The sequence below is a fragment of the Gossypium hirsutum genome, chromosome A11, assembly GCF_007990345.1.
Source record: "Gossypium hirsutum isolate 1008001.06 chromosome A11, Gossypium_hirsutum_v2.1, whole genome shotgun sequence".
In the NCBI taxonomy this organism is placed as follows: domain Eukaryota; kingdom Viridiplantae; phylum Streptophyta; class Magnoliopsida; order Malvales; family Malvaceae; genus Gossypium; species Gossypium hirsutum.
Genome location: NC_053434.1, coordinates 41,713,819 through 41,740,172, shown reverse-complemented (window position 1 = coordinate 41,740,172; position 26,354 = coordinate 41,713,819).

Sequence of the window (26,354 nt, the reverse complement as noted above, 5' to 3'; positions counted from 1 at the left end):
CATGTCCTTTTTCATCGATTCAATCCCCTCATATGAATCTAAGTCTCAGTATGTTTTATTTACCATGACAAACAAATCAAGTGTTATTCATATCATTAAATTAGTCCATAAGTAAACAATGAATACATACCATGAATGTCTTGATTTTTACCTAACTAACACATGATATAATTTAGCTCAATTAACAACCATTATATAACACATGGCCGAAACACATAATAAGCTTCACAAACATCATACAATTTGGATACACTTTCGATATAAGCTAAAACCAAGATAAAACATATATAACATAACCAATTCATCCATACCACCTCTGAATACAAGCACATAACACAAATTATAATTAACCATGGCACACGGCATGATAATCAAAATAGACTTAAACCATAATTTAACCAAAACTGAACCCAAGCATAGAAATTAAGCCATTTTTACATGGCTCCCATTACACAGACCAAAATACCACATTCCAAAACATAATCCAGCCTATACATGCCATAGGTTCGAAAGTTCTCTATTTAAATACCAAAGACAGTCGATTCTGTGATAGACTTGGCTAACGATCCCCGAGCTCATAATTCGAATCCAAAATCTATAAAACAGAAACACACATATACACAAAGTAAGCTTTTATAGCTTAGTAAGTCATAAGCAAATAAACAACCCTATGATATAGTCAACTCATTTTAACTAATCGAATTACATTATCATTACCATGCTTAATCTCAATTTTACAAATTTCATAAATAACGCACTTTCACACACATTTCCTACTTTGGTCGAAGGCTCACATAATCAAATTGACCAAAGGTCATTCAAGTTTCAAAGTCATAATAATCAATTATTCATATACTCATATAAACAAGCTCAAGAATCATAATATAACATTATGTACATATACTTCTTATTTGGCCGAATATACATGGTCATTTTTACTTATATCTAAGAATCAATTCCATAAAATTTATATCATTTATTCATAAGGTCGAATACTCTTACTAAATTCACATGTATTCCTCATTTGCATCACACATAATTTGTAACAAATATCAAGTCACATACTTACCTTATTTCAATAGATAACAAGCTAATTCATACTTGGCCATTTGGCTCATTTTACACATTCGATCACAACTTATTTTTGCTTGTTGAACCATTCGGAAGTGGATAGGACACTCGGATTATCACACATATATTGTACAATGCCAACGTCCCAGACGTGTTCTTACATGTTATCACATATCGATGCCACTGTCCCAGACAGGCTCTTACTCGCACATATATCGGAATCACATATCGATGCCATGGTCTTAATCACACATCAAATATCAAAATCTTATGTCATGACATATGTATCCTAGTTCATACGGGGCTTTCGGATGTTGTAGCTCGGTCGAAACGAATTCAAAAATATAGTAACCAAGCTTGTATACACTCGGCTATTGTAGATATAAATTCACATATTTCATTCCAGCATATATAATTTTCTTTCAATTAAAATTAAGTATGTCTATTTGCTTATAAATTTACCTCGGACGATGTATTTGGTTCTTGATCTTGATTGAGCTTAAGAGATGACCGCACCCTAGCTTCTATTATTTTTTTCTTTTTGTTAAGTTTCAGCAAGAAGAAGAAGTATGAAAAGCTTATTTTAATTATCATATAATGTAACATATATATTAACATATTATTATTTCATATTTTACCATTTTAACCTTTTATAATTAATAACTAAAACATATATAATAAGGGTACAACAGGCCATCACTAAGTCCAATGGTCTATTTGTAACTTAAATGCTTCAATTTACAAAGCCAATAACAATTTAGTCCTTATACAATAAACTATCAAGTTTTCAATCTACGCGATTAGGTCCTTTTATTTAATCGGGCACTCAAATGACAAAATTAAATAACGAAAATTTCACAGATATAAATTCACACATAATAAACATAGAAAATAATTTAAAATATTTTCTAACTCAGATTCGTGGTCCCAAAACCACCGTTTTGACTAGGGTCTAAATTGGGTTGTTACACAGTTAACATAACAATTATTGAACTAATCGAACTTTATTTATACTGAAGTTTAGCATACTTAACAAAATTTCAATTTTTTGAACAAAATATAACCTAATCATAACTAAAAGAAAAAAATTATTCTTTGTGAAAACAATTTCAATTTTTCAGTCCCCCTGCTTAAGATTAACAATGTCCTCATTGTTAAAAGTGAATAAATACTATACACCACGTAGGATTTTAGAAAAGAGGAGGTGTGTCAATTTGACTGCTTACGTACCAAGCTCTCTCTAAATTCAATCCTAGACATGTATATATCTATTGCCACACTTTATCCTTTGTGACTTGTTCATTTTCATTAATGATTTCTACCTCTTGTTTTATTATGCAAAAATAAAAATTCCTAATTAAACTTAATCCTAAAATAACCTAAGAAATAAAATAAATCAAGATCCCCCCTTTTTTATTTATTTGCAGGTCCTTCCGAATTTGACTCATCTTTTGCTCCATCATCTTTGTTTTTGCATGAATCGCTTTTCTCCTTCTTCAATAGTGGACTCCATGGTTCAGATACGAAATCTGGAAACTCAGTCCCAAAAATAAACGGGTCATTGTATATTTTCGTAAGAACGCTTCTCATTGAGTCATCCCTTATTTTTGAATATCTCCAGTAAGCACTACCACTGAATATGTTGCATTATGTCCATCAACTTTGACAGCTCATCTCGAAGATCTGGGCAATGTGATTAAGTTCTAAACATTGAAGTTGCAACATCAGGTTCGGCTTCTGGTTCCATTGGTTCTGCCCTATCAGGGATTTTAACTGATTGCATCAGTTCGATCTCTGTGGGATCTTCTTCTTCTTCTTTGGGATCCTCACTTTCTTCAATTCATTACTGTAGAACAGAGTCTCCAACTATTCGGTAGAGGCCCGAATCTGTGATTGTGCCCTGGCTATAACCTATCTTCTCTACGTTTGTAAGAATTTGAGCTTTCAAGCACAAAATTGATATCGTAAAGGGAAAGTAAGCTGGGCTAGAACGTCTAGCGGCACAATTTCTCATTTCTCTTAAGATGATTTTTCCCACATCAATGGTCTTTCCTTCGCGAGTGGTGTCAAATATTCTCTTCGACAAGTGTGAATTCATTATTTTGACACAGTCCACTTAGAACCTAGAACTGTAAGTTCCTCGAGAATTTCTTGCAGACTTTCAAACTCAATATTTCTCATCAAGGAAGAATATTCGTCGATTTAAAAATTAGGCAATTCAAAGAATTTATTAATAGCGTTTGAGGTTATTGGTACCTTCATTCTGCGAACAGAAACTTTCGTCAACTCGCTTGAGATAAATTCACACAAAATTCACGAACTAACTCCTTATCCACACTAGATCTTTTCTCACAAAACAACTCCCAATTGAGAGTTCCAGCAACCTAATGAATGCGCGCTATGAAATCAATATAATTGTTTTCTTTTAGTGTAAAGCCTTTCTCTGGATGCATCTGTTGATTCTTGAAAATACTTTCGTATCTTACTTTGGCTTCTTCTCAATGGAATTTGTTTTGTGATTCGTCAATTTGGGCAGAGGCACGAGTTCTCTTGTGAGACATGATTAACCTGAACATAAGATGGAAACAATTATTTTCTCAAAATTTTAATTAATATAAACTATTAATAATTTAATAAATTGAAAAATTAAATAATAAAATTAAAATTTAGGAGAAAAATTTGTCTTACCACCCAGTTTATAAAAATCAAGAACTCCTAAAAAAATAATTATAAATCAAAAGAGGTCAATTTAGGATAGGTTGGAAGGTTGTCAGCTAAGGATGTTGGTGCAAGGCTAGTGTGTTGCGGCGAATGTGTGTGGGAGCAGTGAGGCCTAGTGTGGGTAGCTATGCGGGCTGCAAGCAGTAGCGCCGAGTGAGCAGTATCGTGGGCGCACGTGAGCTGGGGCTAGGAGTAGCACAAGGTGGGCGGAGCAGGACATGTAGTGCGTGATAGGAGCAGGTGAGCACAGGGTGAGCTGCTGGCCGAATGGCTGTCGGGCAGCTTTGCGGCTAGAGAGTTGGGGGCTTGCGGCAATAAGTGATTTGGTATTTCGTGGGGATGGAGTTTGAGTGATGAATAATCGAGAAGGTTGGTATAATTTTTAAGGAAAAGGAGTAGGAGTTTAAGTAGAATTCTTAGCACAATTTAATAATTAAAATTTTCTAAGTTCTAATCCTATACATAGTTAACAACAATTAATAATTAATATAATGCACATTAAATTATTATTTGCTATAAATTTATTAAAATAAAAACCTATTAAATATAATATGATTAAATCTAAACTAATCCTAACTCTATGTAAAGTTGATAATAATTAATATATATTATAATGGATATAATTATATATTAATGATTATCATCTTTTTTATTAAATTAAAAACATTTATTCTAGCTGCTTTTTGAAAATATTTGCAAAAAGAGGCATCTAATTTTTAATATTTACAAAAAGAGCAACCAAAGTGTGAAAATAATTCAATTAAGTACCTAGACTTAAAGAAAATTTGAAATTGAGTTGCAATTTAAAACTTAGATCAAAATGAACCCTTTTATTTGAAAAACTAAAAATTTATTTTTTTTCAAATAGGGAATAATTTCTCAAAAAATTATGTTAAAATCAATTCTTAGGAAAGATTGGAAGGGTCACAAATGGTCCCGCTTAAGTTCCAATCTCTTAGACAGAATTTATTTAAACATACTAATCTCGAAAATATACTTTAAATCATTTATTTAAAAAGAAAAACAAGAAATATTAAATATCTGATAAAATGAACTAGATTTGATCCCGTTCAATTTTATCTTCCCAGTAATGTTTTTAGCGCTAAGCATTGACTCAAAAATTACCTCCCCTTACTTTAAAGTTCAACAACTCCGTACGGATAAACTCGGTGAATCACAAATGGGTTGGACCATCGTGATTTTAACTTACCTAGAAAGGCCCTTAATCTAGAATTGAATAACAAGACTTACTGACCTGCTTCAAATTCTCGAACTCGAATGTGCTTGTCATGCCATTTCTTAAGTCTTTCCTTGCGTAATTTGGCATTCTCGTATGAGAACATTCGAAATTATTCTAACTCATTGAGTTGGAGTATCCATTTCTCTTTAGCAAGCTTAAGATCCAAGTTGAGTTGCTAAAGGGCCCATTAAGCTTTGTGCTCTAACTCCAAGGGCAGATGACAAGCTTTCCCAAAGGCCAACCCATAGGGTGACATCCCTAAAGGTGTATTGTATGCTGTCCTGTAAGCCCATAAAGCATCATCTAGTCTTTTGGACCAATCTCGTCGATTCAGGCAAACTACTTTCTCAAGTATGCCTTTGATCTCTTTGTTAGCCAGTTCAGCTTGCCCATTCATTTGCGGGTGGTAAGCTGTGGCAACCTTGTGCTTCACTCCATGTTTCTCGAGTAACCATATCAACCATTTGTTCACAAAATGGGACCCTTCATCACTGAAGATGGCTCTTGGGGTTCCGAACCTTATGAACACATGTTAATACAAAAACTTCATCACAAACTAATGGTAATCCGAGGTAAGTTGCATGTAAATAGTATAATTACATTAATAATATATGTATTTGAATTGTATTGAAATTATTATAGCATAAATTGCTTGATTGTGGAAATGAGAAAATGTGATGAAAATAGAGATAGTAGAATTTCCAATTGAACCTTAGGAAATAAATCGGATATTCATGCCATGACGTTTGAGTCACTTGTGTGGGCTAGTGTATGACATTTCTGGTACATGCATCGGCCACATTATGAGAGCCAGTGTAAGATCATGTCTGGGACATGGCATCGGTATTGAGACGAATTCTAGTGTAAGACATGTCAGGGACATGCATCGGCTACGAGATGTGTCAGTATGAGACCATGTCTGGGACATGGCATTGACATTGAGACAAGTGCTAGTGTAAGACATGTCTGGGACATGCTTTAACCTCGAGACGTAAGCTAGTGTAAGACATGTCTAGGACATGCATCGGCTACGAGATGTGTCAGTGTGAGACCATGTTTGGGACATGGCATCGGCACAGATATGCTAGAACTTGTGTAAGACCAGTCTGGGACATGGCATCGGCACCCGACCCCATGTTTGAGGCTAAATGAATATCCGATAATGTTCCAAATGGTTCAACGGTGAAAGTATGGTTTCAAGTTAACAAGGAAAGTATAACCATGTTGTGAATGGTACAGGTACCTAATGGTATGTATGAAATGTGAGCTCAATCTATGATATATGAGGTGTATTGAATATTGATGAGTAAGTTTTGCTTATGCCACTTGTGTATTATGATACTTGTTGATGAATGGTGAAGTTATGTTGAATATTTATTTATGTGCAACTTACTAACTTACTAAGCTTTATGCTTACTCCCTCTCCTTTTCCATTTTCTTATAGTGCTGCCTATCTAGCTCAAGGACCAAAGGAAGTCAGAGATATCGATCACACTATCAATCAACATTTGGTATAGTTTGATTTATATTTTTTAATATGGCATGTATAGGGCTTAGACTTTACTATTTTTGTGTCATTGAGAACTGGCCAAATGTGTTGGCTTGGGTTGGAAACGCTTCGTTTTGTATTAAGCCTTTAATGATGGCAAATATTCATTTTGATATATGCAAATGAAGTTACTCTCATGAATGACTTAATTGATATGTAGCCTATTGTGGCTGATTGGTTTAAATAAATTATTCTTATATTGGTGTGGTTGCTATTATGTAGGTTGTGTAAGTAAGGGTGGAAAATAGGCTTGGTAAATATCCTTATATTGTCCACACGGGTAGACACACAGGCGTGTGTCTAGGCCATGTGTAACGCACGGTCTTCCCTATGGGCGTGTGGTTCGACCGTATGTCCCCTGCACGTAAAAATTTCAAGTCAGTATGCATGATAGTAAACACACGAGCAGAGACACGACCATGTGTCTCAGCCGTGTGATGGATACAGCCTAACACACGGGCGTGTGCCTTGGCCATGTGGCATTTTGGGAATGCTAACGTCAGAAACAGAATGTCCATGTTTTTGCATACGGGCTAGGACACGGGCGTGTCATGGCTGTGTGAAGGACACGGGCCAGGGACAGGGGCATGTTCCAGGCACTGTAAAAACCCCTGTAGATGTGCATTTAGAATTAATTCCACACGAGTGGAGGACACAGGCGTGTCCCTGTATTGCTTAGGCCGTGTGAGCAACATGGGCCATCAACACGACCATGTTGAAATGGCTACACAGGCGTGTGTCCTATTTCAAAGTCAAATTTTCTATAGATAGTTTAAGGACCCAGGCTAATCCTGAATAGTTTTCAATGGTCAATTTGGGGCTCGTAGGCCAATAATAAGAAGTTTAAAGTAGAAATTGAAAAGTTCTAAAATGGGACCAAGTCTTGGTGACTTAGGGAACATTTGTGTGCATGAGACGAGTTAGGTAATGCCTCGTATTCCACTCTGGCGTGGGTTACGGGTATGGGGTGTTACACCCTAGCCCTATTTTAATGTTCATCGTATTTTTGAGATCCTCATAACATGTTCTCTCTATTTCTACCCATATTTCAAGCTAGGGTTCATATTCAAAAATTTACCCACGCATGATATGTTTATGCTTTGATGATTTATGGAGGAATATGAGAGTTTAAAGGATAGTAAACAATTTTTACTAAGTAGTTTTTCATGGAAATGGCTTAAGGGACCATTTTGTAAAAGTTGTGAAAATGGGTAGAAAAATGTGAAATGAAAGAAAATGTGGGCTGCTATAGGCAAGAAAAATATTCGGCTAGGCCTGGATAACTTAGAAATTTCATGCATTTCATTATACGAGCCTTAGGACTAAATTGTAAAAGTGTGAAAGGTTAGGGGCAAATTGGTCATTTTGCCCGAGGGTGAGTCTTAAGCCGAAAATGAATAATGAAAGGTATTAATAATTTATTTTTACTACTATAGACCCCGAGGAACCAATTCTGAAGGTTGACCATGAAAAACGAAAGGTTTCAAAATAATCGAGACACGAATTCGAAACGAATACCAAGTAAGTTTGTATAACCCAAAGTAAACTCTTAATATACTTAAATATGTATGTTTTTGAATGTATGAAAATTTAGATATTCATTGCATGAAAATCCATGAAATGTGGTGGTGTAATTAAAAAGGATGATAAATGTCCCGGTTGAAATAGAAAGGGAAATCCGATGGATAAATTATGGCTTACATGACATGAGATCCTGCATGTGTTGTAGAAAAGGATTTAGCCCGGACAGGTAATCCGGTGATCTCAATATAGAAAGGATCTAGCCAGGACAGGTGTTCCTTGAGTGATCGAGCCTCTCGAAGAATATGGGTGCAATATGGATTTAGCCCAGACAGGTAATTCGATTGAGGACTGAAATTTAGCCTGGACTGGCAATTTAGATCCGAGCATATGAGAGCAATTGTCGCAAAAAGGGATTTAGTCTGGACTAGTAATCCCAGCATTTCTCTATGAGTTATTATTACGGGGGAATTTAGCCTTGACTGGTATTCCCGCCTTAAGATGTAAGGTTCACGGGAGCGCGTACTTGAGATGATCACTTGTGTGACTTGGCGGTAATTTGGGCTATCCATCGAGATTTATGATAAATTTGATGGGATTAACATGAGAAATAGAGAAGGAAATATTGAGTTGATGAGATCATCCAAGACTAATGACATGATGTATTGTTATAAGACTAACTTGATGATTGAGTGCATGTGATAGGGAAACTATTTCATGCTTGTTGGAATTATTGCCTAAATATGGTTGCAAGCAAACTAACCGGTAAGTTTACTTTCTAGTTATCCGTACTTACTAAGCATATAAATTCTTACCCCCTTCTCTTTTCCTTATCTTACAGAGCTCGTGGACTCGTGAAGATTGGAAGACGGTTGGAGAATCAACACACTATCGACTTGTCCCGTTTTGGTATATAAATACTTTTATTTTGTTTAATGGCACGTATAAGGCCTTTGGTTATTTTGTTAAATGTGTCATTTGGCTATCCAATGTAAAGGCTTAAATGGTATACTTATTCTTTTTTATATGGCCATGAGATATGACTCATATTGATGTAGGTTGTTAACCTACTAATGATGCATGTTTATGTTTAAATGCTTCATGAGATATGATGATGAGGTTTATCATGGATGGATATTGAAATGGGACCCAATAATTTGAGAGTGTACATAGCATATAATTGTATATGGTTATAATATGGCCTAAGGGTAAAATTTAAAATGTGCTATGTTAATCCTTAATTCGAAAAGGATAATCTAGCATGTACTATGTAACATCCTGATTTTGGGCTTAGTCAGAACAGTGGTTTCGGGACCACAAATCCGATGAGTAAATTTTCATTTTTATTATATTTTTATGGTCTATGATTTCACGAAATGTTTTCGTGACAATTTCGTTCAAAAATTTCGACGTTTGGGCACTCAATTTAGTAAAAAGGACTAAATTGTAAAAAGTGCAAAAGTTAAGTTCTACATGTTAGAGGTATCAAATTGTTATGAAATTTTAAATGGGAGGTCCTTAAATGATAATTAAACCATTGTATAACTTGTTGGAAAAAAATGGCCTTGATTGGCTAAAATTTGAAAGAATAGTAAAAAGAGAATTTTGGTCATTTAGGGGTAAAATGAATTAAAAGACAAATTTTAAACTCCAAATGTGTCCCTTTCCTCTTGCTACAGCAGAATGTACCAAGAGCAGCCATGGTTAGGGTTTGGCCAAGCTTCCAAGCTTAATAGTAAGTGATTCCGAGCTCCATTTTTAATGTTCTATGTATTTTTGAAATCCCGGTAACATGATCTGTTCATTTTTTTCTACAATTATTTTGAGCTAAAATTTATGTTTAAAATTTTACCCATGAATGATATGCATGTATTTTGATGTTTAATGGTAGAATATGAAGCTTGAAATTGTGTTAAACAACTTTTGCTAAGCGATTTTACGTGAAAACGAGTAAAACGGTATAATCGGTAAAAATACCTAATGTTCATAAGTACATGTTAAAGTCAGAATTTGATGTTTCCATAGAAGAGAAAAATGATCAGCATGTCATAAAACATAAAAAAATAGGAAGAATTTTAATTTCCGAACATTGGGGCAAAAGTGCAAATATGCAAAAGTTTAGGGGTCAAAATAAAAAATTTTAAAAATATGATTTTTAGATTCATATGAATAGTGTGACTAATTAGTAGGCTAAATGTGATATTATAGATCAAGGAAATCGAGATTTGGGCTTAAATCGGGAAAATACAAGGTTATGGACTAGAATGGTAAATTGTCATTTCTGGATCCGAGGTCAGTTTGTACGTAAATAATTTATCGATTCTTTTTATTTTATTATATTTTTGTTATCATATGAAATGTGGCTGCCTATAGAATGATTATTTGTTGTAAATTGCAAATTGAAAAAGAACTATGAATAAATTGTAACATGTTGGAAAGTGAGGAATTTCCCGGTTGAGCCTTCGGAATAGAAACGATACGAATGATCTATTGTGAGGTCACGTTTGTAGTACTAAGTGCAGGCTACTACGTGTACCGAATAATTGGTCGCATGTGTAGTACTAAGTGCAAGCTACTATGCGTACCCGATAACTTCGATCACGTGTGTAGAACTAAGTGCAAGCTACTATGTGTATCAGATGGTTAGGTCACTTGTGTAGTACTAAGTGCAGGCTACTATGTGTACCGGATAATTGGTCACATGTGTAGTACTAAGTGCAGGCTACTATGCTACCAGATAGCTTTGGCTATAAGTGTGAAAATATGTGCAGGCAACTGGGTATCTGTTATTATTCTGAAGAGTTCAACGGGAAAATCGATTAAGTAAAAATACATGTGAACATGATTATATGATGAATAAGTGCATGTATATGTTTAAGAAAATTTTGAGCAATATGCTCGATATTTGAGTGAACTTCGATAGGACAAAATGGATTAAGTGAAATTATGTAATAGTGAATTTTAGTAGTAAAACATTGTTGGACAGCAGCAATTGTGTGAATTTGAAAATTCACCAAAAATTGTGTAATTTGAATTAAATATTAAATAAATTATGGAATTAAATCTTAATGAGTTTATTTCATATAAAGGAAATAGGGGGAGCAAAAGATTTGTATATTATGTGATATTCTAATTTTTGTGAGACAGTGTCAGGATGAATTCGAGATCCCCTATTCTGACTTAGAAAATTTTTTAAAACTTTTACAAAATTAATTATGGGTTATAATTTATATCTTAGAATCTTTGATGAGTCTACTTTTAATAGAAACAAACAGAAACATTATCCGAGTCTCTTACTATGAGATAAATAAATTTTAGTGAAGAAAGGTCTAAGCTGTCAAACAGCAAAACAGGGGAGACTTTGAATAATAAACTGTAATTATTGGCTGGACCAAAAATTTTGAACATTTTATGGTGGAAAGATATATGAATCTAGTTTCTGGGAAAATTTACAGATCTTAATTTGGAGTTTCGTAACTCCAGATATAAATGATTTAGTGACTGTGACTCAAGAAAGCAGCTTAACCAGAACATTTGTAAATGTACAATTGGGTTAGTTTTACTGTGGAAAGCATGTTAGTAAATTGCTTACTATTATTTCATGCGAGCTTACTAAGCATAAAGCTTACCTCCTCCTTTCCATTTCTTTTAGTGTTGTCAGGTTAGCTCAGAGTTGGAGATCGTCGGAGGCATCATCACACTATCAAGCCAACACCTTGACAGTATAAACGCAGATGCTAGAATGATCAAGTGAGTGGCATGTATAGGGACCTAGTTTTATAGCATGTGTTATTATAATTTGGCCAAATATATTGGTCTTTAGTGAGCTAATGATTCTGACTTATAAATCTAGCTATTTATGTAATGTTTGATATTGGTGATGTGCATATGCTTGTTTGCCATGCATGGTTAGTAATATGTTATTTGTTGTTGTGAATCTTTAAGTCTGTTAACACCTCGAACCCTATCCCGAAATTGGATACGGGTAAAGGGTGTTACATACTAAACCGATGATATGAGGTTAACATGCAATGAGTTATGCCAAGGTTGTTTAAGAGTATAATTAGGTCATATTAAATGCCATTGAGGTCTTTAAGTGTGTATGGGTGATAAAGGGTGACCAAAGTCTTGGAAAATAGCCCTAAGAAGGTCCACACGACTAGACACACAAGCATGTGTCTAGGCCATGTGTAACACATGGTCAGCCTCATGGGCGTGTTGCCTGGCCTTGTGTCCCCTGCACCTAAAATTTTAGGTCAATTTGCATGGTAGTAAACACATAGGCAGAGACACGACCGTGTCTCTCAACCTTGTGGTGGATACGGCCTAAGCACATGGGCATGTGCCTTGGCCGTGTGCCTCAAAATGAATGATGATGTCATAAATAGAATGTCTGAGTTTTTGGACACGGACGATGACACAGGCTTGTCTAGGCAATGTGAGGCACACGGGACAAGGACACGGGCGTGTGCTTGGCTGTGTGAAAACCCCTGTTGGTTTGAAATGAAAAATAAATTCAAATAATTTAACACGGGTGAGGGACACGGGCGTTTCCCTAAGCATACAAGCGTGTGTTTTGCTTCCACACAGGCGTGTGAGGCATAACCCTAGGATTTTACTAAAATTTTCAATAGTTTTCGGTTTAGTCCTGGATCGATTTTAATGTATGTTTTGGACTTTGTAGGTCCATAATAGGGACACTATGATGTTGTTTAATTGGTTTTAAATTAGAATGAAATTTTATAGCCCGTATTTTTTGAAATGTCTAAGGCATGTGTCTAGGTCGTGTTATACATATGGGAATGTGTCTAGGGTAAAGGGTGTTACACACACGGGCATGTGTCTTGGCCGTGTGTGATATACGGTCAGTCCCATGGTCATTTGATCTGGCCGTGTGTCCCTTGCACCTAAATTTTTGCAAAACAGAATGCTCATTATTGAGTACACGGGTATAAGACACGGCCGTGTGTCTTAATCGTGTAAAGGACACGGCCTCGAGACACGAGTGTGTGCCACGGCCGTGTGACTTCAATTTGCTCTTGGGTGACAAATAGAGAGTTACATGGGTTAGGGACACAGGAGTGTGTGACCACACAGCCTACCCATATAGGCGTGTCCCAAGCCACACAGGCATATGACCCCTGTTTTAGCAAAAAATTTTTAAGGTTCTCGGTTTAGTCTCGAACTACTTCCAAAGCACGTTTGGGCCTCGTAGGCTTGTATTAGGGACCTTATGATTAAATGCAAAAAGTTTTAATTTGATGCCAAATTTTATGGCTCGGAAGTGTATGTTTGCTTGTGTTTAAGTCCGATAATACCTCGTACCCTATTTCGGCATAGAATATAGGTAAGGGGTGTTACATTTAGTGGTATCAGAGCAATGTTTTATTTGATTCTCGGACTAACCTAGCATGTTTGAGAGTCTAGCTATACATGCCATATATAATCTGTGATAGTGTGATATCTCCCGACTCTGATGAAATTTTTTTGTTGAGACAGAGATGTTTTCCAACCGAGCTACTTTCAAAAATGCTGAAAGTGATACTAAGATATTTTAAAATGTATTTGTGATAATTTGAAATTTTGAGTGGTATGAATAAGAGTTCATGATATGTATGTGATGATGTACAAAATGAAATAACCATAAGTTGAGAAATATGGGTAAAATGTCATTGTTCTGGTTGAACGTTGTGTTTCGATGGATTATGATGATTTTATGAAACAAAATGATAGTTTATATTGTGATAAAATCATTGATGTTTGCTTGGCATTCATATGATGTTATATGCCTGACTGGTTTGATCAAGTGAATGTGATAAGTAAACTTACTCAAAATTTATGGAATGTATGTATAAGTGCACTTGTTTGAATAAGATAATCGGAAAGTTCGTGTAACATAAATATGTATGTTAATTTGCCTGAAGTAAATTGTATAACTGTGATGATATTATGACGATGATGAATGTTAAGTCACATGTGTTCATATATGAGAGTCGAGTTAGAAGCTTTATGACCTTACCCCCTTACCAATGTGGTATTTTATGACAAAATTTCATGAGATTTATGTTGAATGAGCTCACAAGTGAGAGACTAAAGAGTTCAATAGCGGAATAACTAATAATATGGTCAAATTTGAGAATAGTTTGGCAAGTGAATACAATTTTGGAAAAGATGTCAGGTTTTTCTAAAGATCATTCAGATTTCACAATGTCATGGTTAAAGAAAAAGTTAAACTTGGCTAATCGACTCATTTAGGTATGATGTCTAAGGTATGTATTTGCTGGAATTTCTTCCAGATTGATTTTCGTTAGTGAATGGAATAATACGAGATTAGTGATGATAGAATTAGTCAAAGAAATGATATTTGAAACGTAAAAATGTTTGAGTGTAACAGTTGAAATTGAATAGATTATGATGATCTCTCCTGGGTATTTTATATATCCATTTATCCTTAGAGATATATGTGATTGTTCATTTTCTGATGAAATTCTTATCGTATGAAATGCTAGCTAATTATAATGTTAAATGAAAGCATTGTTGGTCTGGTTGGTTGATGATCAGCATATCTTATCTCGCTCTTTGGGGTTCTATTATATTATGTTTGGGAAAAAAATTGATAGTGAAAATTTTTGTGAGGCTATTCTTCTGTTTCTATTGGATGTTGTTTTGTTATATATATATATTCAAAAAATATATTATCTCTATTACAATTGATGTTAGAGCATGTAAGCATTGTTTTTCTTCTGGTTTTTTCTGTGGAATCATCAAGATCTTTATTATTTTCTTATGAGTTATGTTCTCAGACTTTCGGTATGGTATCGCATCTTGGATTTCTTTATCTCGATTTTCTTATCATCATTATGTCATAAATTATAAACCATGGCTCATCTTTAAACTGTGTTCTTTGGCTTGTGATAACTATGTTTATTATGGGTGTATTGTTGGTTCAATCATAGGAACGTGGTGATTCTGGTATCAGGATTTCTCTAATTTTCATGAAAGAATTTGACATCGGCAAAGGTATAGATAGTGGAAGCTCAAGCTCAAATTGAATGATGGTTTGCTTTTCTTAGGTAAGTTTGATTAAGGTCAATGAGTTTAATCAGGATATTTTGTTTCCTTGAGCTAATACAGTTGTAAAGATCTTTGATTAGCATGTTAAGGGAATTAAACAAGATTGTATGTTTGAGTTATTTAATAGCATGAAGAAAGGTGTATTTTTATATGTTATTATTTGATAGTTGAGATCGACTCAGTTGTTTTTATCTGAGCGAGCTGGTCAATTGAAAGGTAATTTGAGTTATATGAATTTAGGTTTATCCCCAAGTAAGGAAATAAAATCTTGTACATTCATGGGTGAATAGATGGACAGTTTGAAGGAAGAATTCATATTCTAGAAAGTATGATACAGAGATATATCTATTAGATTTGTTTTAATCGAATGATGTTATGAGTTAAAGCTATTCCAATTGATGAGTTATCTCATTTGTGAAAGTTTGAATGGTCTATTGCATGTTAAAAAAGTTGAAAATAGTTGAAGGTGTTATTAACTGAAAAACTGACTCTGGGTTCTATTTGAATTGAGTAAAGAATTTGTGATTTTTTTTAGTGATGCACTATCGGACGGATTGGAATGTATTTTAATGTAAGAATGTAAAGTGACAGTTTATGCTTTCAGATGGTTAAAGTCTCATTAAAAGAATTGTTCGAAGAGTGAATTAGAGTCAGCCACTAGTATGTCTATGTTGAGAAATTGATGACATCGTTTGTTTGACGAAAAATGTCATGTGTTTCTTGATTCCAAGGGTATAAAGTATCTAAGGTGCCTCTACATGAGCTTCGGGTAACCAAATATGAACAGGTACCATAGGCACTTTGACGGTGAAAGAGGCAAAAGAAGCAATCCATAGAAAGATTTGGCGCCACTCACTAAATTCTGTGGTTAATGATATTTGTAAATCGGTGGTTCCTGTTTGGAGAAGAATCAACAAAATAGCTAATAGCATAAAAATAGATCCAAGTAAAGTATAAAGGAAAAATTGATATGCTGCCTTGATCTTGTAACACCCCAAACTCGGCCTAGACGTTATGACCGGATCCGGTGCGCCACATCGATGCGTTCAAAACGTTCCGTTTTACTTAGTTTGGAAAACTTAGTTGGGGTTGTAAAAGATACTTTTTAAAGCAGGTTAAGGTGAATAGAAGCTGTGCACCAGGTAGGAAACCAGGAAGAAGAGGAGGTGAGTCTGTCGGACTGCTTAAGTACCAAGCTCCCTTCGGATCCAATCCTAGACATGCACACCGCCATTGCCACACTCTAACATCTCGTATAATTGTGAGAAAACCATTTGGTTAAGTCCATCTTAATAAAGTGATTAGGTTTGGAAACGTTTTCTTAGCGGAAGTCTTACTTGTAATCGTGTTATTTTGAATTCACTTAATGTTTTTGAAAACGAACCCTAGATCTAGCGCATTTTGATAGTTAATATAATTTAAGATCATCATGATAAATTATAGATCAAAACCCAAATAAGAATAATCATAAGCGGCCTTATTACATAACAAAACCCAAATCATCAAAGTAAAGAAAATTGAAGTCCAAATCACCAGAAGAAATCCATATTACAGAACGAGTGGCCACTCCGAATCCCTCGCAGCTCTAAGCCAACTATGGTTGGGGATTACCTGCATGGATGAAAATAGGGGATGACTTTGGGGAAACTCAGTGTGTAAAATTAACCCAACCATAGCCCATATCAACTCAAACCACAGAATTAAAACAAGTTGGCCTCAGCCCAGAACAGATTTCAGAATAAAGCCCATAGGCCCAGAACAGATCAGAACAGATATATCATGCTTATGCAGAAACCCAACCATATCCAATCACATACACCCCCATACCATCCTTTCACCATGTGGGGAGACTACTCGACCCACCCAACCGCTACACGCCACAGAAATATGCAGCATGGCTGCCAGATACAGAAAATGTGACAGAGTCACCAGATACAGATATTTTGTGGCAGGGCCACCAGAACAGATAATTTGTGGCATAGCCACCAGGACGCTTCCTCCATAATATAACCCATGTCCCCATGCAACAGATATTCATTCATGGCATACATCATACAGATTTAATTCATCATGCTTTTCAGACAAAATTATCCCTAGGGGTATAGAGGTCATTTTGCATACATAGGGGTATAATGGTAATTTTGCATACATAGGGGTATTCTAGTACATCTAACTATTTCTAAGGTTTTCATGCATATCGTAGCCATTACGTTTAGCCAGAAACACTTACCGAGTATTCTTACCGAATTGGGCCCGTTGGCCCATTAACCCAGTTTTGGCCCATTAAGCCCGAAATATCAAAACGCACGAAACCGCGCGTACTGCAGTTGTATCACTTCCGGTTACCAGTAATAATTACCCATACATCTTACGAGCATTCGCACACTCGTAAGTGCCCAAAATACCTGCTTTTTGGCATTTCAACTTTTCGGCTTTTTCCGATCTAGCCTATGAGAGGGTGTCAGTTACACACCTGTTTTTGGGATTTCCTCGACGAGATCTACACACGAACTGCCTACAATTGAATCACCTAATATTACTCCAAATATCGAAATAAGATTGAGTATATAGTCCCCTACCACATTCGGCCAAACATGCCTAACCCCCTTATTGCTCTTACCTTACTGCCGAAAGATGGTTAACTCCAAAGATCCGATCGTTCCACCTGTCCAACCCCTTGATCAACCGCCTCTAAATCACGCTATTACCAAAAGAAAATAGTTATTATGACCCCTCAGGGTTACAAGTCCAAATCGACAACCTCTCTAACTTTTAGGGATTTCGGCTTTTCTTAAAATATGTAAGAAGACTAAGTTTTGGAGAAGACTTACCACCGATTCCTTATTGAATGATTCCAATGAGTTTCCCACTCGATCCTGATGTAGATCTAAGCCCTCAGATGATAACAAAAGTCGGGCTTTCAGTGACTTCAGTATTCGGCCAAGTCCCTTCTAATGTAGGGTTTTCGACTTTTTGCAACTTGTTTTTAGAAAGGTAAAACGAGAGGGTTTTGCTATGGTCTTGTTGTCAAAACTTGAGGTTTAGAGGGCTGGTGAATCAGCCACAAATGATGAAGAGAAGAGATGTGGTTTTGGTTAAAAGAAATCGACACAAAAAGAATCAAGCTTTCGGGATTTCGGCTTTTGTATATAAGGCTTAAGAACAATGATAAGAACGTGGAGATGAATAGAATAATGGAAGGATTCGGCTATGGGGAAAGAAGAAGGAAGATAGATGGAGAGAAAAAGAAAAGAAAAGAAAGGAAGAGAAGGAAGAATGGTCAGAAAAGAAAAAAACGGCACAACACTTCCAAATGCCGAATTTATACCTAGCTTTTGACCTAGCCGAAATTTCCCCCACTAAAGAAACCCTTGGCCGGCCAACTCTTGCTCCTCAAGAGTCCACTATTCGGCCAACACCATCCTCCTTGATCAGCTCCTAAATCCTCTCCCTTATCCCCTCCTTACTCAATCTCCTGAGCAATTCAAACTCCTCCTGACAGACTTTTACTTCAGTTCCACTACTTCCCTTTCCTGTACATAAAAATTAATCACTTAATTTGCTGTCATTGTGACTTGAACCTGGGTCCTCCCCAAGCTTCCACACGCCACTACATCCTTCCCAGTGGCGTCACATGCCACTTTACCACTTGCTTCCTTGTGATCCATTTTTCACAAATAATTCCCAAAAGCCCAATTTATTAGAACCCCTTTGTCTTATAGAATTAAATTTAATTAAAACTACCGGGTTTTATCCTAAGCTTGGGCCTTCTAGAGGCCCACCAACATGATTAATCCTACACATAACAAACAGAACACAGAATTTTAAATTTTACAACTTTTACAGAATTCCCGAAAATTGGGGCGTTACAGATCTTATAGAAAAATCTAAAAATTTAAACAATGTTGATAGCTTGAACTATTGAAAGGTTGTGAATAGTTAACGATTAACCTTTGGGGAAGTAGATATAGTTGCAGATGCTTGAATGGAAAGCCTTTGTTCATTTTGTGGGTGTCGGTTTCATGATTTATCTTATTTGATGGAAGTTTGAATTTAGCTAAATTAGAAGCTAAAGCGATGTTTTCTTTACAAGATTGAGAACCTCAGAAATGTGATAGTGAGTGGTAAACTAAACGAGTATAGTGTGAGATGACTTTTGATTTTGATTTCTATTGTTATTACTCCGAGATAGAACCCGCGCAATGAATTATTCAGAGCTTATGCAGAAAATGTTGTACGAAACCCAGTAGTAGCTCATTTGTTCATTCAGGGAGTAATAAATATGCAATTATTTGAAGAAGATGTCCTAATGATCGGGAATATAATCTAAGTACGCATTTGCATCTTGGGAATGTAATTCATCTTTAGATTAACGGTAAGCCTGAGAGAGTAACTTAGATCTTTGACGATACGCTCTGGCACTGTGTTTCAAAGTTCAAAGATGATTGGAAAGAGGTATACGAGGCAGAATTGATTGTGATTCTGAGGAAAATGGTGAAAGTGATTCATGAAAATTGAAAGCAACTTTAGACTAACATAAGTGGTATATAGATTTGAAAATTTAAGATATTGGATTCCAAATCGATGACAAAGTGCTTCTGGAAGTATTGCCCTAGAAGAGGACTCTTCGATGAGGTAGAGAAAACTACGAGAATGTTACCCTAATCTCCTTTCTAGTAAGATTTTCAGGGAAAAAATCCCTAAGGGGGAGAATTGTAACAGCCCGATTTTAGGTCTAGTCAAAAAAGTGGTTTTGGGATCACAAATCCAACATAGAAAAATTTATTTTTATTATATTTTTATGGTCTGAAATTTTATGGAATGATTTTTTGAAAATTTCGTTCGAAAATTTTGACGTTTGGGCACTCAATTTGGTCAAAATGACTAAATTGTAAAACGTGCAAAAGTTGAGTTCTACATGCTAGAGGTGTCTAATTGCTATGAAATTGTAAATTGGAGGTCCTTAAATGTTAATTAGACCATTGGTTAAGTTTTTGGACAAAAATGGACATGGTTAGGTATGTTTCTAAAGTTTTTCATTAAGGGCATTTTAGTAATTTGGTAATTAAATGAATTAAAAAGCCAAATTAAAAGCCAACTTTTGTCCATCTTCCTCCCATGGCCGATTACAAGAGGAAACCATGTCTAGGGTTTTCAAGCTTCCAAGCTTGATTGTAAGTCCAATCTAGCCCCGTTTTTAATGATTTTTATGTTTTTGAAATCCTCGTAACATGATTTATCTATTTCTACCACTAATTTAAGAAATAATCAAGGTCTAAAATTTTACCCATGATGAATATTTGTGTATTTTGATGTTTAATGGTAGAAAATGTATGTTTGGTGTATGATAAACGACTTTTGCTAAGTGATTTTTGATGAAAATGCCTAAAATGACCTATTTGTAAAAAGTTGTGAAATGGGTGTTAAAATGCGAATAAAAGAAAAATGTGGGCTACTATAAGCATGTATAAGGCTTGTCTAGGTATGGGTGTTGAAGAAATTGAGTACATTTTATTTTACGAGCTTAGGGACTAAATTTAAAAAATGTCAAACTTTAGGGGCAAAAATGTAATTTTTGACATAATGTGATTTTGGGCTGATTTGAATAGTATAATGATTAAATAAGTTAAATGTGATATTATAGATAAAGAAAAATGAGGTTCACAATTAGAATAGAGGAAAAATGAGTATTTGACGGTTAGGCTATTTTCACCATTTTTATGCTGAGGTAAGTTCGTATGTTTAATAAGCATTAAATTATATATGTATAAATGCCTAATTGGTATAATTGTGGTAAATGTTATATTATTGAAATGAAATGTGAATGCTATTGAGTACAATACTACGAAAATGACCGACAAAGATTCGATACAGCAAAAGTCCTGGTTGAACCTTAGAAATAGATAGGATATAAATGTCATGACATTAGGGTTATTGAGACAATGTTTAAGACCATATCTGGGATATGACATCGATATGAGACTTTGTGCAAGACCATATCTTGGATATGGCATCGGTATGAGATTTCGTGTAAGACTATAGCTGGGCTATTGGCATCGATACGAGATTTCACGTAAGACCATATCTGGGATATGGCATTGGTATGGTACCGTGTGTATGAGATTCCTGAGTATCCGTTAGTATTCCAAGCGGTTCAACGGGAAACTCAACGGGTATGTCAAAGAAGAGAAAAAGTATGTAAGTATTACGAATTGGTACAAGTATGTACGTAAAGTCTATATGCATTGACTTCATGAAATTGTGAGTTCATGATTTCTGCGAGAATGATTTTATGAAAACCTTGTGATTTTTGGTTTAGACTTGTGACATATGAAATTCATGATAAATTTGGTTGAGGATCATGTGATTGGCTTCAGAGACAAATTGAGTTATGATATAGCATGTTTTATTCACACAAATTGTGATTTATCGGATATGAGAGAAAGGAATGATTGGCATAATTGCCTATTAAAATGACTATGGAAGTATGGGAAGATATGAGCTTTAACAAATGAAAGATATTAAAATATATGCTTGAAAAGTGAATACTCATAATTAATGTGTATGTTTATTATGAGGTTTGAAATGATTGGTTGATTGTGGTAATCGATTATATTGGAGAGATTACGGTTGTTAAGCTAAAGTCAAGACATGTTAAATTATGCTTGCAAATTGATATTGCAAACAATGTGACTGAATAATTTATAACTATGAGGTTTATAGCAATTTATACTATTTTGTTTTGTGTTTATATTGTAGACCTGGTAAATGATTGGTCAGAGTTGCTGATTATATTCATACGGACTTACTAAGCTATATAGCTTACCCCCTTCCTTTCCCATGTTTTATAGTGCTGTCAAGTTAGCTCGGGTTGGAGATCATCGGAGATCCTATCACACTATCAAGCTATCATTTTAGGTATTGATGAATTCAAGTATTTTGAGTTATGGCATGTATAGGGACTTGGTCATTTTGTTATATGTGTCATATGATTTTAGCCAATGTAATGGCGTGTAACCGTCAAAAGCTTGTTTTGGTATTTGGCCATGTAAGTTGGCTTATATTGGCAACATGGTTGTAAGCCTAAGCATATTCTTATATGTGTCAATATCTATGGTGATATAATCATGATAAGCTTCGTGAATGTGAAATATTTGGAAATGTGATTTATGGCATGATTGCGTAATGTTTGGAATTGTGACCTATTGATGAGATGAGGAATTTCAGTATAATTTGGTAACTAGAAAGTAATTGAATGAATTCTAATGAATGTGAAATTTGTATGTTTGATTTAGGGCTTAATAAATGTAGTGAATGTGTTAGATAAAGACATTGAGTTGATATGTTTTAACCATGAATGTGGACGTTTTGGTTGCCCAAGTATGTATTGTTTTATGCCTTTGAATTAAGGTAACGTATGTGTGAATAAGGGTGGCAAAATGGCTTGATAAATAGCCTTGTTTTTGTCCACACGTGTAGACACATGGGCATGTGTCTAGGCCGTGTATGACACGCGGTCAGCCCTATGGGCGTGTGATTTGGCCGTGTGTCCCCTGCACCTAAATTGTTGCAAAACAGAATGCTCAGTATCGAGCACACGAGTATGAGACATGGCCGTGTGTCTCAGCCGTGTGAAAGACATGGCCTTGAGACATAGGCATGTGCCATGGCCGTGTGACTTCAATTTGCTCTTGGGTGACAAACAGAGAATTACACGGGTTAGGGACACAAGCGTGTGTAACCACACGGCCTGCCCATATGGGTGTGTGACCCCTGTTTTAGCAAAAATTTTCTAAGTGTCGTAAAATTTCCTCAGGTTCTCGGTTTAGTCCCGAACCACGTCCAAAGCACGTTTTGGGCCTTGCAGGCTTGTATTAGGGACCTTATGATTAAATGCGAAAAGTTTTAATTTGATGCCAAATTTTATGGCTCGGAAGTGTATGTTTACTTGTGTTTAAGTCCGGTAATACCTCATACCCTATTCTGGCGTCGAATATGGGCGAGGAGTGTTACATTAGATTAGTAGAGTTTTATGCGAACAATTGTCAAGGTAAGTTTGTGTAACTTAATCCGGCATGTAAATACATTTAATTGAATGTTGTGTTGTATGGAATGTGATTTATATTGATGTACATTACTTGAATGCTACCATGAAAAATTAGAAACATGCTTGAAAATGGTGAAAATGGGGTTAAGTCCTGATTGAATGTTGAATTCCGATGATTATATGCACTTACACGAAACTTAAAAAGTCATGCATTTGTTACAGATGTGATTTAGCTCGGACGAGTAATCCCAATGACCTTGTTTTAGAAAGGATTTAGCCCGGACGGGTAATCCCGATATAATACTTCTCGAGCATACATTATGATTAGGGTTTAGCCTGGACTGGTAATCCTAATCGAGCTCCTCTAAGCATACATTATATAAAGGATTTAGCCTGGACTGGTAATCCTATTATACGACATGTGGCTCGAGAGAGTGTTTCTCGATTAAGTGCCCTAATGGGTACCATTAAATAAGAAATTGACGGATTATTGAATCGTACACTTCGAGTTTACTACTTGAGTTTCCATCAAAATTCAATGATTCAATGAACCTATAACTCTAGACATGGCATGAGAATTATGAGATGAAATGATAATGTCTTGAAAGTGTATTGCATGATGAGCTCATCTATTCTTACTTGATGTGGATGGAAACTTTGTGACAGACATGTTTGATTGAATGTATGTGATTAGGCAATTTAGCCAAATGGATGGAAACATAACATTGTATGCCTAGATTTTGATAAACAAGATTGGTAAGTTTAGTTTTTGTTATACGAACTTACTATGCATGTAATGCTTACTCCATTTTATTTTTTCTTGTTTTTTAGTGCTCGAAAGCTCGTAAAGGTTAGACGATCATTGAAGCATCGTCACACTATCAACTAGCATTTTGGGTATATTTAGTGAAATCATTTTAGGTATAATGGCATGTATAGGACAACTTGGCCAATAGTGGCTCAAAATGTTATTTTGTAACCTAGCCATTGGAATGGCTAGTAATGGTTCATTTTGGTATGACTAAGTAGATTATCATGATATATATTTACACTTGAGATATGTCAAGAATATGTGATCAATGTTTTGTATTGCCTAAGTTCATCCAAGGTAAGTTTACAAACACATAGGTATGTGATGGTATGCTATGATGAATGATAGAATTGTCTATTTTGAATGCTTGGATTGGTTGGAATTCGATTTGTGTTTCATGTGCAGGTCTTGGGTGAAAATTTGGGTGAGAAATAGAGCTAGAAATGGCTTTATTTTATCCACACGGGCGTGTGTCTAGACCATGTGTGACACATTGCCTGGTAACATGGGTATGTGGTTAGGCCGTGTGTCCCCTGTACCTTAATTTTGAGAAACAGAATGCTCATAATTGGGCACACGGGCAGAGACACGGGCGTGTGTCTTGGCCGTGTGAAACCTGCACCTAATTTTGAATTGAATTAATTAACCACACGGCCTAGCACACGGGCGTGTGGCATTGCTGTGTGTGCAAGTTAGAGAGTTACACGGGGTCGAACACGGCCTTCAACACGGGCGTGCCCCAAGGTCACACGAGTGTGTCCCTTAGACCACACGGGCTTGTGAGCCTTGCACCTTGGAAGAATTTTGAAATTTCACAAAAAATTCTTAGAGGTCCTGATTAAGTCCTAATTTGATTCTAATGCTCGTATTGGGCCTCGAGGGCCCAATTGAGGGATGTTATAGATTATCTCAGTAAATGAATAGTAATTTATGTAGTATAATAGAAAAATGTTCTGAATGTTCTAGTAATGCTTTGAAACCCTATTTCAGCGATGGGTACGGGTTAGGGGTGTTACAGATCGAGTATAAAAGGCTAGTTCTAGAGTTAATTAAAGAGTTTGATGACATCACCTTCTGCTACATTCCGCGAGCTAAAAATCAGATGGCTGATGCCCTACCTACTTTAGCTTTCATAGTCAAAATGAACAAACAAGAGGATGTAAAACCTATCCAGATGATATTTATGAGGCTCCGGCTCATTGTTACAACATCGAGTAAGAGGAAAAGGATGATCACCTTTGGTACCACGATATACTGTGATATGTAAAGAATCGTGAATACCTTGATTAGACGACCGAGAATGATAAAAGGATGCTGATGAAACTGGCCAATGACTATGTCTTAGATGGGGCGATCCTGTATAAAAGAAGAAAGGATCAAGTGCTACTAAGATGTGCGGACGTTGTTGACGCTAAGAAGATTTTAGAAGAAGTCCATGAGGGTGTTTGTGGGACGCATGCTAATGGTTTTACAATGGTCAGGCAAGTCATAAGATTCGGGTATTATTGGTCTACCATGGAAGGGGATTGTATCAGTTATGCCAAGAGATGTCACAAGTTCCAAATTTATGGAGACAAAATTCATTTGCCTCCTTTACGTCTTCATGTCATGACTTCTCAATGGCCTTTCTTTATGTGGGGCATGGATGTCATTGGGCCAATCTTGCCAAAAGCTTCCAATGGGCATCGATTCATCTTTGTGGTTATCGATTACTTCACCAAGTGGGTAGAGGTCGCTTCCTATGCCAATGTCACGAAGTCAGCAGTTAGGAAATTCTTGAAAAAAGAGATCATATGTCGGTATAGGATGCTAGAAAGGATTATATCTGACAATGCATTAAATTTGAGGAACAATACGGTAACAGAGGTCTGTAGTCAATTGAAGATCAAATAATACAACTCATCACCATATTACCCAAAAATGAATGGTGCGGTGGAGGCAGTCAATAAGAACATTAAAAAAATTGTGGGGAAAATGATTGAAACTTATAAATATTGGCATAAGAAGCTACCATTTTCCCTCTATACTTACCGAATGTTTATTAGAACCTCCACCAGGGCAACGCCTTTCTCATTGGTTTATAGAATGGAGGTAGTTTTGCCTATTGAAGTCGAGATTCCTTCTCTCTGAGTTTTTCAGAGTTGAAGTTAAATAAAGTAGAATGGATCCAATCCTGACATGATCAGCTGAACTTGATTGAAGAGAAGTGGTTGAAAGCTATCCGTCATGGTCAGATGTACCAAAAATGAATGATGCAAGCTTATGACAAAAAGGTTCACCCTAGAGACTTCCATGAGGGAAACCTGGTATTGAAAAAGAT